Below are 9,068 nucleotides of genomic sequence, written 5' to 3'. Positions count from 1 at the left end.
AAGAAACGCTGACAGCTTTGCTATTGTATATTGGACCAATAATCACTAATGACTATGAACACATCATACAATCACATTGTTGCATGGATTGTATTTGTGACATTGACAATTCTTCTTAAATCCTTTTTTCAAGAAATGCAAAGTAATGATGAACATCAAATTAAACATTAAGCTGATTTAGTGATCCAAGCAGCAAGCTGTCTCCTCCAGTAGCAATGGAATGATTGTGTGTTTCATTTGCCAGACACTCAGTAATGCACATTACGACATTACCATTCTGCAAAGTAAAGCTGCCTGAGTTCATTCATTCTAGATTTTTTCACTTGTTAGTTAGCACAAATTAATCTTGCTGTTGTAAGTTATAATTCAATATTAACACCAATACATCAATACGCATTCGTCAGCCAGCATTTTCTGGCTTGATATTGCTCAGCGTGCTCTTCAGTATTTATCTCCTGCAATAGTATCAAGCTTGTTTTTGGCCAATAAGCTCTTTTAATATTACTTTTTCTTGCTGATAAGTGAGCCAGACCAACTTGCGTTTATCAACCAACATTTCCTAAATTCAAATTGATATTGCTCAGGGCTTAGGACTCTGGATCGCCTTAGCCTCCTGGATACTTGGAATTGTTTTCAGTCAACATGTTTCTTTAACAAGATATAATTCAATCACAAGGGATCCAAAACTTCCAACAAAACGACGTACACGAATATGAAAACGCCAGATGAACTTGAAAAAGGCCTTGGAACTGAGCCAAGCGGTGCTCCATTTGTTTGTTTACAATAATTGTAGTGCTGGTGTATTGTTTTATGACTCTAGCATTCGGCTTATTAAAATGAAACAATTTAACCAAATCCATCAGACAAGTAATATTTTTCTGAGAGAACTAAAATATTTAAAAGCTAAACACTACGAAATACAGGAATCGTAACGAAAAAGTAACCTTAAAATCCAGCCTAATCACCGGCTCCTAAAACTGCGACAAAATCAGCACTTTTCCCCGCAACTCGTTGTCCAGACGTAAATATGCCATGCCGTCAGTCACGTCAGTCATCGGCCTTGGCTATCTGTAAGAATCTTGGCAGGAATCTTGGCCTTTTCTTGGACCCATAACCTCGGCCTTCGACCAATCATATCGCCGAATTCGCAGGCAGTGAGAGACAAATACGGCGTGCCGAAGACATATTGGCTGTCTCAAAATCACAGAACTCTATAGCTCAAAATTTAAGCCCTGCACTTTTTTAGATCTACCCCGTTGAGTGGCATTCTTGTGAAAATTATGTAAATATATTTATCAGAATAAGGGAGAAGTGTAGGGGGCGGCTGGTGAGGTGCAGAAGAAGAATAAGAAGAAGTTGTACCTATCCAGTAATTTTATCTTGATTTGTGGATTAGACGCAGACTAGATTTTGATAAAGAAATCGACAAACTTGAACTGCAGGTAAGGTGTTGGTTTGTCATGCCGATTGTCTTGAAACCCGTTCCTTTTAATCTTTCAAATAAAATCATCAACTCCCATTCAAACCACCAAAGAGCCGACAGATCTCACTCAGTCCAAATTTTCATTCAGAGGCCAGTTTTACTTTACCCGATTTACCAACAAAAATAGCTGCCTGGAATTTTTCTCCTTATATATCCATTCCACGTAGGTACAACATACAGAGAGTAAACGCGATTAGCATGAAAGCAGGGAGGACTTCACCATCTACGCTCCATATGTGAATTAGCCTTTAGGCAAAATAATCCGGCAGGTGGCTACTTTCTGTTTGTAAAACTGGCCTCAGATGGAGTACTATCATTTGATTAACCATCACATGATCAGGGCCCTGTTTCACGGCGGAGCGCTGCAGCGCGCTGCGCGCGTCGGCGCGTTGGGTTTCCATGGCAATATCAACAAACTTCCCTCTGACGCTGCGCTATGACGTCATCGCAAAACGCCAGCACCCAAGCGCCAGCACCATCAGCACGCTAGCAGCATTCACACTCAAAACTCTGTTCTCTCTGTACTTGGTTCTTTAGAACCTCTGTTCCAAACGCGATTAATCAGAAGCTAACGGATCGCACGCAACGTCATTCGAGTGACGTCAGGGGTACGCCTCAGCTCCCAGCGCGCTGCAGCGCGCGCAGCGTCGGGCGGTGAAACAGGGCCCAGGCATCAACAAAGTTTGTGGTTTTAGAATCTTGAAAAACTTTCTTGAGAGTGGCACTTGGTAGACATCTGTTTGAGATTCTGCTAGAGCAATAGCATCGTGCTCAAGCCAGCCAAATTTTAGACTGCCAATTCACAAGAAAAAAATGCTTGCTTAATCAGATTTCAGGCATCAAAATATTAGGTAAGGCATCAATAGGCATTTAATTCAATTCTGGTGGTGAAAATCATGACCATATATTGGCATATCATCAATTTTTAATTTGTTTTGGTACACCTTGTTGTATATTGAGGCTTGAAGATGCTCAAGTAGATATTTTTGATGCGTGTGTTGATGAAGGCTAAAGTCCAATGAAAATAAAAAGCAGAAATTATCCTGACCTTACCTTCCCTACTAACCTCCAACCTCCAACCTATCAGCCTACAAACCACCGTTCAGACTTCATCTACACGCAGGTTTAATATTTTATGATAAAGTAAAAAATGCTCAGCTTGTAATCCAATGCCTTTCAAAACCAATAGGCCTTTTTGGCCTTGCGAATGGTTAACGGAGAGAGAGAGTTACCTAACTCTATCATGTAAAAGCTGTTTTGAGAAAATAGCACTGTGTTTTATCTTGGCTTCATGACTCTCCAACGCTCTTTCAAACACATGGTTGTTTTCTGACAATTGGTGATACACAGAGGGTCTGCATTAATGTCCAAGTATGGTCATTTAGGATCAATTTTTGGTGCCCTCGTTTTATATTATTCCAGCAGCCTTAGTCTCCCCAACTGACATGCGCTGAATTTGTCGCATGTGACTTTACACCTGACGTGCGCCGAAATTTTAGGTGGAACCCTGCCACTACGCCAAACATAAGTTATGGCATGATCACTGCTCAGTTGCGCAGGTTCACCAGAACAGCGTCATGGGTGCAAAATGACCACCGTAGCGCCCTTAAACCCTAATAAACAAACAAGCAAACATCAGTTGCGCAGTTAATGCCAATTTTCACAATTTTGATTGTCTATTGATATTGTTTGGTCATTTCAGGACTCGTGGCGCTGCTCGCCTCCTCGCCAATGCGAACGCGTTCTCTGAGGACAACCCGCCCAAGGCTAGTATGGCGAAGCCACGCCACCGCGCCGGCTATAGACTCACGGCCTGAAGCGAGTTTGGGCGCGACGGCTGGCGAGCCAAGGCGGCGGAAAGTCGTCTGGCGGAGCTCCCGTCTGAGGCGAGCTTGATCTGGTCAGACAGCTCCGCCACCGATGGTGTGCTAGATGGAGGAGGAGGGGCCACCCCCCCCCCGAACCGCGACATCCGGGAGGTGCGTGTCGCGGCAGGCGCCCTCTGCTCTAGCACGCGCGGCGAGCTATTCGCCCTAAGAGCGGTGTTGGAGGAGCTGTTGACCAAGACTGGTCGCGACACCTCTCTTCCGATAATTATCGTCTGTACCGACTCGATGGCGGCGCTGGCCCTCCTGCGGAGCGGCGCGGCGGCCCAGAGAGCCCCTCTGGCCGCAGACATATGGGGGCTGCTGGCCGCGCTCACCGAGGGGACCAGCCAGTGATAATGCAGTGGGTTCCTGCACACTGCGGGCTTCCGGGCAACGAGCGGATGGACGCCCTCGCGCGCGAGGCTGGCGCCCTATCCCAACGGTAGCGCCGTCCGCCGATCGACGTGGGCAGCACTATCCGCGAGGCAGGCGCGCGCCTGGCGGCGGAGCTGGCCGGACGGATGGTACCGGTCGATATGGGTCGACCGCTGTCCCGGCTCCGTCCTGGAGGCCGACCGTGCAGTCGTTATCTACATCCGCCAGTACCTGCTCTGCATCGGCTGCCTCCCGAGGCCGGATGCGCACAATGCAACGACGTGGAGTGCCCTGCTGCCCGATGCCGCGTCTGCCGCGAAGAGGCTGGCACTCCACGGTATGTGCTGCTGCGATGCCCGGCGCTGGCGGCGTTGCGACAAAGAGCCTCGGCAGCTGAACTGCTTCAAGCGACGTAACGATATCTGCCCTCCCCTCCCCTATCGAGCCGCGTGGGTGTGGACGGACGGGTCGGCAGACGCGAGAACCTGCAGTGAAGGAGCTGGGGTCTACGGGGAGTAGCAGGACGAATGGACTGATGAGCCGCGTGTCCCGGCCGGTCCATTCTGCTGTTCCAGCTCCAGGACCGGCCGCGCCGTCGCCACCCGTCCGGCGTCAGTGGAGGACCGCTCATCAGCTGTCGATTTTCATCAGTTTCGTTTGGACCACTGGTCGGGCTCCTGCCAGTGCTGACATTGGGTTGGGCGGAGTCCTACCGATGAATGCCGCGAGTGCTGCAACATTGGCTCGGTACATCTCGGTACATTTTCTCGAGTCTGGTGTGGCTACGGGGAGACGGATTTGGTGACCCTGGCTGCCGCCGTGAAAACCATCCAGAACCGTACGGCTATGCTGCGGCAGCGGCTGAAAGGAACACAACAACAATAACTTCAACAGCAGCTGCTAATGAAAGGGGAAATCATGGAGCCGGATGACCCGGCACATGGCGCTCAGCCAGCTGAGAATGAGAGCAGCTTTCAAATCGCCAGCAGGGTGCTGCGGCTGGTAACTGACGACCTTGGTAGAGAGAGCGCCTCCGCTGATGCGGATGAAACTACCCCCTCTCGGGTTTGTTTGACGCCGTCTCCGTCGACTCTTTCGCCTGGGCCGGCTGGCGACCGCGCTACATTTCTTGTGCAGTGACTCGTAACTGTGTTCACCAAACTTTTAAAACTCCCCACGTTAGCATCTTTAAAGAATGTTTTCCTTGTACACTGCTGCAATGTCTTATGTAGGCATGTTGTACAGTCTAAACGAGTGTGGAATGCTTTGTTGTGCTTGTTCTGTATTTCGTTTGCTATTTATCGCGGTGACTATAATTTATTTTGACCAACCCTTGCCTTGTTACAATTTTAGTGGATGGTTTCTGAACTGCTGTTTGCATTATAGATGTTGCTAGTGCGTAGACGCCAAAGATTACTTTATACCTATTGACGCGCCAGATAAAGGAGGTGAAGTATTCCTCTGATCTATACCTACGGAATTCCTTTATGTGTGTTTTGTAATCGATATTGGCGGTTTTCTTATGTGATGCGGTGTGGAGCGTGGCTGAGGAAGGCGATGTTTAAAGTTACTAGTCATTTTTCAATACATCTATGATCGGACTGTCGTGCTTGCTGTAGGTCGGACTTCCGTTCTTGATGGTGATTGGACGCACGTGCCGGTAGTTCACAACAATGCGGCTTTCGATTATAGTATAGATTTAGATGCATTTAAAGTGTTTGTATACGTAGTCCTGAGTTTCGAGATATTATCCTTGCGGGCTTCTTGCCAACAGATTGTCCACTTCTGTGTCCAGTACTCATCCCACTCACGAGGCTCAGTTGTGTTTGCCAGCCCCTATACGGAAACATTGGCCAGATAACTGACTACTACTGAAATTTTAAGAAGCGTGGGCAGTAGGGCATAACGAACGGTCCTCAGGTTCAGTAGCCGCGGAGGGGGGGGGGGGCACCGCCGACTTTTGGTCCCATTCTTTCCATGCAGGCCAAAATCAAAGGGGGGACGGTGCCCCGGTGCCCTCCCCGTTCCGCCGCCTATGCTCAGGTTATTTCTGACCTGACAGGCTCAGGGAGGATTGCTCTTTGTTGTTTTTCTCCGATGAACCCTCTTGCTGCACACTGGCTGATCAAAAGGATGGAGGGGACGCGGGGGGGGGTGCAGACGTATGAAAAAAGAAGACAATGTTCTTTCCATAGCGCACGAAATCAATTCTTAAATGAAAATAAAACGAATGAGCTCCCGTTAAGAAGCCCCCGTTCCGTATCTTCCGTTCCATTCCACGACTCGCACGTTCCAATGACTTGCTGCAGTAGCGTCATCTATACCTCGCCCTTACTGCCGGGAAGGCCGCGAGTTGCGACATCTATACTATGTCTAGGCCTGAAGTACCTCGTAGTGTTCTTCCGCCACGATGTATTTATTTTTGTCAATCGGTTTGGTCCCTCTGGCCGGATAGGTCGTCAGAATTATCTGAAGGTGCCTGAAATGTCTCGTTAGTGGAAAAAATGTCTCGTTAGTGGAATTCCACTATCTGGCAACTAGCCCTATGTAAACGCGGCTACTATCAGAGAGTATCATCGATCAAAACACTGAAATGAATTAATAAAATGAAGATATGTGCTGTAAAAGAGATTAGGTGCAGATTTGATCAAATTAGGTGCATTCGCCGGATAGCCCGTCGTGAAAACGGCTATTAGGTACCTTGGTCGCGGACCATGCTCGAGGTGCGGCGCCTGAATGGAGGGCGGTGCCCCAGAAGAGACACCCTAAACTTAGGTATGCACAAGCCGGCATTGACGTTGCACTTTTCAAAGTTTGGCTGCAAGTGCAACCCCTAAGTACTGTACACACATATAATGTAAGCCTCCGCCCTCCACCCCTGGGCGGTTGACGGCGCCACTGTAGGTCACCTGCCCCTCAACGGCGCAGAGATGGCGCTAGTCTCACCTGGCACTGGTGGTCGGACGCACAGGTGGACAGACGGAACGGGGCGTGTATATACATAGACGGACGGAGAGACGGGGAGACTGAGATACGTACGGACATGCAGATAGTGCTGGACATACGTGACGGGTGTATGGACGCATATGGAAGTATAGGGCGTATACATGGATGGAGTGGGACGAGAGACGGGACGGGACAGACAGAGTGACAGACGGGACTGACGGTGTGAGTGCGGACGGGACGGACGGACGAACAGACGGACAAACGGATAGACGGATAGACGCTCGGAAAGACAGTCAGACAGACGGACAAACGGGCGGACGGACAGACGGACGGACGGACGGACGGACGGACGGACGGACGGACGGACGGACGGACGGACGAACAGCTGAACAGCCGCACAGACCTATAGACACTCGGACAGACGGACTGATGGAATGATTGACAGGCAGACCTGGCAGACAGCCAGACAGACATACAGACAGACAGACAGACAGACAGACAGACTGACTGACAGATGGACATACCTACGTACAGACAGACAGACAGACAGACAGACAGACAGACAGACAGGCAGACAGACAGACAGACAGACAGACAGACAGACAGACAGACAGACAGACAGACAGACAGACGGACATACCTACGTACAGACAGACAGACAGACAGACAGACAGACAGACAGACATACCTACGTACAGACAGACAGACAGACAGACAGACAGACAGACAGACAGACAGACAGACAGACAGCCAGACAGACAGACAGACTGACTGACAGACGGACATACCTACGTACAGACAGACAGACAGACAGACAGACAGACAGACAGACAGACAGACAGACAGACATACCTACGTACAGACAGACAGACAGACAGACAGACAGACAGACAGACAGACAGACAGACAGACAGACAGACAGACAGACAGGCGGATGTGTGGACAGACGGATGGGAATCGAGATATCAAGGCATGCATGTGCAGTGGGCAATGGGCATGCTCCGTCCGCCACCGAAAGAGTATGATATGGATCTCTTGTAAACTGAAGTCTGCATTGGCTGCCACCCCAAAGGAAATGCACATTGTGCACTGCAATTGCATCTTCCGTTTGTATGTGTAATGCGCATTTAATTTGTTCACGCATATTTGGACCAGTGCTTAGTTATGTCATAAATAATTAATTGTTTCCTTACACAACAACACCTGTTTTAGTCTCAAAACATCACCCAAAGATAGGTCGGGCTGCGCAGAGGATGGGCGCAGCTCCCTCCATGTTCACATATTTGACTGCTTCCGCTGTGACCTTGCTGACTTACAGTCACGTTGTTGACATTGGAGATGCGCCCTTATATCGGCGGCCGCGACCTTTGCTAACTAAAGATAGCAAACGTTCGGCTTTTCATCTAATGATCCCGGGGTGATTCGAAATTTCCATTCAAGAGCTGATCCACGCATTTCTAAAGAATATCGTAGTCGGTGGCCGCTAACGACTACGATATCATAAAGACATGCGTGGATGGTGAGCCTTACGTCCTCGTTTTATATCACATGGATCAGCGCCACAATGTTCATTGTCGAGTTAAGAGAAATGCTTCGCCCAAAACCAACGGCTCTGATGGTTGGATGGCCTTTACGGTAAACAGCTATCACTTATGTCATGTTTTAGTGGCGCCATATGTGGTGTTAATTTACAATATATTGTCATCAGTTATCTTATACGTTTATCCGCCTTGTCATCCTCTACCGTCCTTTGTTTCGAGCTTGCATTTGACGGTCATCACAGCAGACAACCGTTACTTAAGGGAAACACCAGAGGAGCATGCCTCTCAGCTCCTGTGAACCGTTTCCGCGACTGCGGTGGCCTGTCCCACCGCGTGCCTGCTCCATCGAGACGGGCTCCGGTCGCGACTCGTGTCAACCCAACTTCTACACCTCATTCTCTCATTTCAATATCCATGTGGCAAGGGTATTATAGGTACATAGACCAGAAGGACCTCACACTAAGATCACAAAGAAAGAATACTGGTGTTAACTCGCTTAGCATATACGGTCAAAAACTTGATTGTATCACCAGGTTTGAAAAACGCTAGACGAGTCACTTTGTTGGTCGTTTTAATTTAAAAAAACCGTCAATGTCCGTCATTTTAATAGGAACTTTGCAATAACGAATGCAGAGCTTTTCTGATTTTCTATAAATAACTGTGGATTATGGAAATAACTGTAACTGCACAATTTTCTGGATTTTCTAGTTGTGCAAAATAATACGCATTTTAAACGCGTTACTTCCTTTTTTGCTATAATTTTCATATTTCCTTGGCATGCGGTACGGTCATGCCATTTTGGAAAAAGAAGAAGAAGGAGATGATTCTTTTCAGTACACTTGCCAGACAAACGTT

General features: G+C 48.4%; 1 long non-coding RNA gene across 1 annotated transcript; it reads left to right on the top strand.

The window, feature by feature from the left end:
• Positions 1-1,247: 1,247 nt before the first annotated feature.
• Positions 1,248-5,332, top strand: LOC122379181. The gene is made up of 2 exons (XR_006256138.1): positions 1,248-1,442; positions 3,186-5,332. It is a non-coding gene; the product is annotated as an uncharacterized LOC122379181 (long non-coding RNA).
• Positions 5,333-9,068: the final 3,736 nt, after the last annotated feature.

This window comes from Amphibalanus amphitrite, unplaced genomic scaffold, assembly GCF_019059575.1.
Source record: "Amphibalanus amphitrite isolate SeventyFive unplaced genomic scaffold, NRLGWU_Aamphi_draft 000073F_arrow, whole genome shotgun sequence".
In the NCBI taxonomy this organism is placed as follows: domain Eukaryota; kingdom Metazoa; phylum Arthropoda; class Thecostraca; order Balanomorpha; family Balanidae; genus Amphibalanus; species Amphibalanus amphitrite.
Note: the sequence above shows the minus strand (reverse complement) of the source record. Positions and strands in the feature narration are given on the sequence as shown.